Source organism: Podarcis tiliguerta (assembly GCF_965153285.1).
Source record: "Podarcis tiliguerta genome assembly, chromosome: 7".
Classification (NCBI taxonomy): Eukaryota; Metazoa; Chordata; class Lepidosauria; order Squamata; family Lacertidae; genus Podarcis; species Podarcis tiliguerta.
The window spans coordinates 25,050,328-25,056,327 of NC_139540.1; positions in this window are offsets into that span (position 1 = coordinate 25,050,328).

Consider the following 6,000-nt stretch of genomic DNA (forward strand, 5'->3'; position numbering starts at 1 on the left):
CTCAGCAGCTAAAACGGCTACCCCGGAATTAATCTGATCCAGGTGATCAGAACTGTAAAGTGCTTTGGTGTTTTTTTCCAAAGAGAATACAGAAATGAATTCCAGGGCAGCTGTTGTTAGCCTGGTCTTGCAAAATGTTACATCATCGACTCCCCAACGATTAGTGTGGCACAAGCTTTCTTAAGTATGGGTTTCTTGCTAACCAATCTTATGCATGTTATGGACAGAGGGATCAGGAGTTACAGTTCTGGCCAGGCTCTTATCACTTTCAGCTGCGTCTTTGAAAACTCCCCCACAGCTGGGGGCAGGGGAGACGCTTCCTTCCTGCTGACAACTATCATATCAGGGAGAGAGCCTCTTGGATGCTGCTTCGCTGCTTTTCTAGGAGTGCAGTTGAAGACAAGCCGCAGCTAATGGGGCCTCCTGCTGCCGCTGTGCTGCTGGAGCCAGATTTCTGTTCTTACCCTGAAGCAAAGTTCTTAACCTGAAGCACTATTTCTGGGTTAGCAGAGTGTGTAACCTGAAGCGTATGTAACCTGAAGCGTATGTAACCCGAGGTACCACTGTAGTTGTGGAATCTGAAGCCCTGACATCAGTTTACCTTGGGAATTATTTCATCTCCAGACATTCAACTCCCATTCAGAAAACCCCAAACCAATTCAGCTTAAGAACATAAGAAAAGCCCTCCTAGATCAGGCCACTGGAGTGTGTTGGTTAGTAATCTGAGTTAACTCTTTATTAGCAAAAACACAATACCCACAGACTTGGTCGAGTGTCAGGCCTAATGTACAATTTGTATGCACAACCAAGGAATAAAGGTACATGTGACACCAACCCCATATGTTTATTTTTCCGTATGTTTAACAAAACCTCCCTGGGTTCCTTTGGGGGAAGGCGCAGAGCATAAATCTAATAAATACATAAAATAAATAAACACACCCGCCAGTTAAATACTCTTAGAATGCCTTCCAAAGTCTTAATGCATGGGTTTCCTTGTCTGTCCCAGAGAGATCTTGGACTGATAACCCGCTGAAAGAACAGGTAGGGCTGGTGTGTGAAATAATGGCCAGAATCAATAATAGCTTTAGTTCCATTTTGTGCAAATTACATGTCACGGGACTTGACAGATCAAAAGGTGTGTCAAGTTAGGATATCTCCGACGAGTATATGTGACGATTGCAACAGAAAACCCAGCAGCTGATGTAATATATACTGACAATGCAACGCTCTTATTACTACAGCAGACCATCTAGTTCTAATCATAGACAATCCTCTGCCTCGTTCAGCTTCATTCTGGTAAATTCTGCCCCTTCATTTGCTTCTCTCTTTTTTAAATCAATATTTCTCCAAGAATTATTTGATCGATGAACCTCAATTTACACGGAGGTATTTGTGGCCTGCATTATTTCCACTCTCCCCCAGCAAACAGGTAAGGTTAATAGCACCTGAGGAAAGCACAAAGACACAATTCTAAGATTGAGAAAACAGTGCAGGGGGAAAGGGTTAAGCATCGTCCTTCATCCCACTAATGATGATGCTCCTATAGAAGCAGGAACCTCCCTGTGACTACTTTGTACTTAAACAAAAAAGTTGGGGTACCCGAACAGGGATCTCCCACAGTATGCTGTTTTTGGGCCTTGCTGAAGATGCTGATGGGACATATTCTGCACTGGTTTCCTTACCAATATCCCCCCTTGTCCCTTCCACTGTGATCTCCCTTGCATTGAAATTTATAATTACGAATTCCTCAAGGGCAGGGACGTGACATTTTCTTGGTCATGTTTTTCTCCCCACTCTCACTCTCTTCATCTTTTTGGCTCATGTTTACATGGATGGCCCTCTATGAATAACAACAACACAACTCCGACTACTCACTCACTTATTTGTATACATACAGCGTGCACCAGACACACACACACACACAGAGAGAGAGAGAGAGAGAGAGAGAGAGAGAGACAACTCCTCTGCTGTTTTTAAAGAGGCACATCTGGTGGTACTAAAAATAGGGGCTTGTCAGCAGCTTGGTAATTTTAGGCTCAATGAGAAGCTGTCCCCATGGCAACCGTACAGTTGTTGAATCATTTATTATTTGAAGGAGAAAGCCATAATAGTGCTGACAATTTTCAACTCCAGAGCTTTTTAAGGGTACTTCATTTTCCCGTATTCCCCGTTTCAGATCATTAATATTTATCAGACGGCACCAGCTCTCGAGCTCCTTGCTTGCTTTCATGCTAAGTTCTAACAATTTGATGTGTGTGGAGCGACGGAGTCTCAGCATGGCATTTGATAAAGGAGGAGGAGGGAGGAGTGGAATAGACATAACTTGGGGCTTTTGCGCTCCACGAGCATTGCCAATGTTTGCTCCCCAAAGATACGACACTTAGACATGGATGGGCAAAGACTGTTGCAGAATTAGATTCAAATCCATATATCTCCATCTCCCCCATGGCGCATTGTTCTTTGTCCCCCTTGGTGTTTTCAAATAGTGCTTGCTTAGAAGCACACAGAGAGATCAGAGCTGTCTGAAGATATTACAAACCTGAGGAAGTCCAAATGCTCTCCTCCTTTCTAATTAACACGACTCGCATAAGAACCTGCCCATACCCTAATAGCTGTATTGGAAGACTTTGGAGATTTTGTGACTGGCAGCTGAGGATTGGGGGGGCCACCACAGAGAAGGCCCTGTGGAATGCTCTTTTGAGAAAACACTCACTATAGCCTACATTGTATAAGGCACCAGGGATCTCAAATTGTGCAGGGCCCAGTCACCACTAGGGCAACTCTTGGCCAGAGTGTATCTATAGGTCCTTGTTTAACTGATCTGGGTCCCAGATCACGCCCTCCACTTCTGGCACATATTGGACCAACATCTGCCTGACTCAGAACCCAACCAGTCCCGACTAGACCATATCATTTGCCTCTGACTCAAACTGGCCAAGCTGAGCCGAGCCCTGCCCTGGCACTGTGGCTTAATGGGCAATATTTTCATGTTGCTCTTATTCTTTTATTATGGTCTTTTTAAATTGCTTATTGTTTTATGATTGACCTTTACATTGGGGTTACATTTCTGTTGCATGTTTCAGTAGATTGTTGTTGTTAGCCAGTTTGGAAGTCTTTTCCCCCCCATACTGACAAGTAGGAAAGAAAGAAATCAAGAGGGATTTATTTTTTTTAAGGGACACCCTTTTCAGAGTAAATCAACTTCCCTCCATTTCAATAAAGCTTGTGCAAGAGAACTTCTCTGTGCCTTTAATTTCCACCACAGCAAGCCCAAACCATTTTAATCAGCCTTGTACAGTGGTACCTCGGGTTACATACACTTCAGGTTACAGACTCCACTAACCCAGAAATAGTACCTCGGGTTAAGAACTTTGCTTCAGGATGAGAACAGAAATCATGCTCCGGCGGCACGGCAGCAGCAGGAGGCCCCATTAGCTAAAGTGGTGCTTCAGGTTAAGAACAGTTTCAGGTTAAGAATGGACCTCCAGAACGAATTAAGTACTTAACCTGAGGTACCACTGTATTTAACAACTCAGCTAGCATCCATTGGCAGCAAGGAACTCCAATACAGGTGGGTTGGGGAGGGAACAAATATTCTCCCACCTCCACTAGTCTACTTGGTTTCTGTGATGGCCACGGAGGAAGGGAAGTCTACCCCTGTTCCACCAATTCTCAGGATAGAAGTCATGTTAAGCTCAAGAGGCTAGCAGCTTGCATTTTCATGCTGGCTGTAGAATCACAGAATCACGGGATGTGGAAGATAATCTGGTGTGAATTCCATGCCCAATGCACAAATTTGTAGCTCCCCTGGCAGATGACCATTTAGCCTATGCTTAAATACTGCCCGTGAAGGAGACATCACTACCTCCAGAGGCTGTCTGTTCCACTGTCTGCAGCTGTTGCTATTAGAAAGTTTTTGCTTATGCAGATATAGAAGGAAGAAAGAGCAGGTTAACAGTTTGATTTCCTGCTCCCTCTTCTGGAATGGCTCAGAACAGCAGTGTGTACTATGTTGCCGAGAAAATTAGTAATTTGTCGTTTTGTGGAGCTTGATGCTCGCTGGTGTCAGTTTGTTTACAAAGTATGGGAAAATCTGCATGGCAGTTTTGATAAGTGCTAATGTACATCTGATGCAGAGAGAGAGAAAGAATACTCAAATCTATATTATCTCTAATTCTGTTTTGCTTTATACTCAGAGCAGACAGATGACTTATGTAAGTCATGCATGTGACTGTAAGGGTGGCCTAACAGTATAACCAAAAATGATGAAGGTTTGCAGAATTCATCTGAGCATAGTGGGCAAGACTGATCAGGTGACCTGTGTGCCTGATCAGGTGATTGATCATCTGTGCCCAGATGCTCAGGACAACTTCAAGGTACCTGCTCTGCCTTCTTATGGTTCTTTATCTTTAAAATGGATTCAAACTAGGCTGCCCTTCAACAGAGAGCTGTCTTAAAGCTGGACACATGGTCACCTGGGCAACCATTTCACTCTTTTGCTGAGAGACCTTTTCTTAGATGAAGGGTGTGTGTGTGGAAATCCCTCTGTACTTTTAACTACTAGCAGCAAATTTTAAAACCACTAAGCTGGGCCAGTAAAGCACACTATTTGCTAATGAGATGAAATGGCACCATGAAGCAGCCAAGCCAGATGAAAGGAAAAGCTACTTCTCTACACACCTTTGCACCACATGAGCTTTTAAGAAAATGTTGGAGAATCTAATGCGGATGGTGCTTTTGAAGTGGCTTTCCCCACTATTACTAGGTTGCAGAGTTGAACAAATCAAGGTGGGAATATCGTACGCGAGGCCTTCATGTTTTGAATGCAGATGTTTCCTATTTCAGACAGCTTTTGCAAAAGCGCCTTCCACCAGATGTTTTAAAAGAGCCAGTTCTCCCTTCCCTCCCACCTCTACCTTACGTATTATACTAGCCGCAGCCCAGAAATAAATTCCTATTGCAATCTCATGGGCAGGGAACAATGGCAGACTTACTGCAAGGGGGAAATCACTGTACTTCCTGTTCACCAATACCTCCCCTCTAAAAATGGGGTACATGTGCTCTCCAGCACTGAAGAGGGTGGTGAGGCCAGCCTTCTTGTTCGCTCTGGCACATCTTCTGTACACAGTAGAATGCTCTATGCCAGACTTGAACTTGACAGACATTAGGAGTCTGCTCAGATACCCCTAGAAAGGGATGGTCCAAGGAGGTGTGGGGCATTGCCATGTCTATGTGTTTAGCCAATCAGAAGAGGTCTTTAAGAGGGGTTACAAAACAAGACCATTTTGATACTGTATGGTCTCCAATTACACGCTTTATAAAGATAGTGCTTTGAATAGGCCCTATACGGCAAGGCTACTCCATAGCAATATGGGACTCTTGCTTCCAAAATGCCCCTTTGCATATTCTACTGTATTACAAAGCCTGCAAAAGTATACTGAACTGTCTGTTCATTCCCCCCCCCCAACTGCAGTAATGTGCTCCACAGAGACCCCCGTTTTCATTTCTTTGTCTTGTCTGCAGGTTTTTGAAAACTTAAACACATCTCTTTTTTTAAACAACAACAACAAAAAGGTGTTTATTACAGCAGTAAACTGAAAGGAAAGGGTGGGGAAGAATCTTCAGTTGCAATTTGGAATACAGTGGTACCTCGGGTTACATACGCTTCAGGTTACACACACTTCAGGTTATAGACTCCGCTAACCCAGAAATAGTACCTCGGGTTAAGAACTTTGCTTCAGGATGAGAACAGAAATTGTGCTCTGGCGGCACGGCAGCAGTGGGAGGCCCCATTAGCTAAAGTGGTGCTTCAGGTTAAGAACAGTTTCAGGTTAAGAACGGACCTGGGGAACGAATTAAGTACTTAACCCGAGGTACCACTGTATTGTTACCTTACAGCAGCTGAGACTGCTGCTGCTAACAGGGCTGGCCATTGCTGTGCAAATGCGGCCCCTCTTCATTCCCCAAACCAGCCTGCTGTTCTCAGGTGGAGTGGAGGAC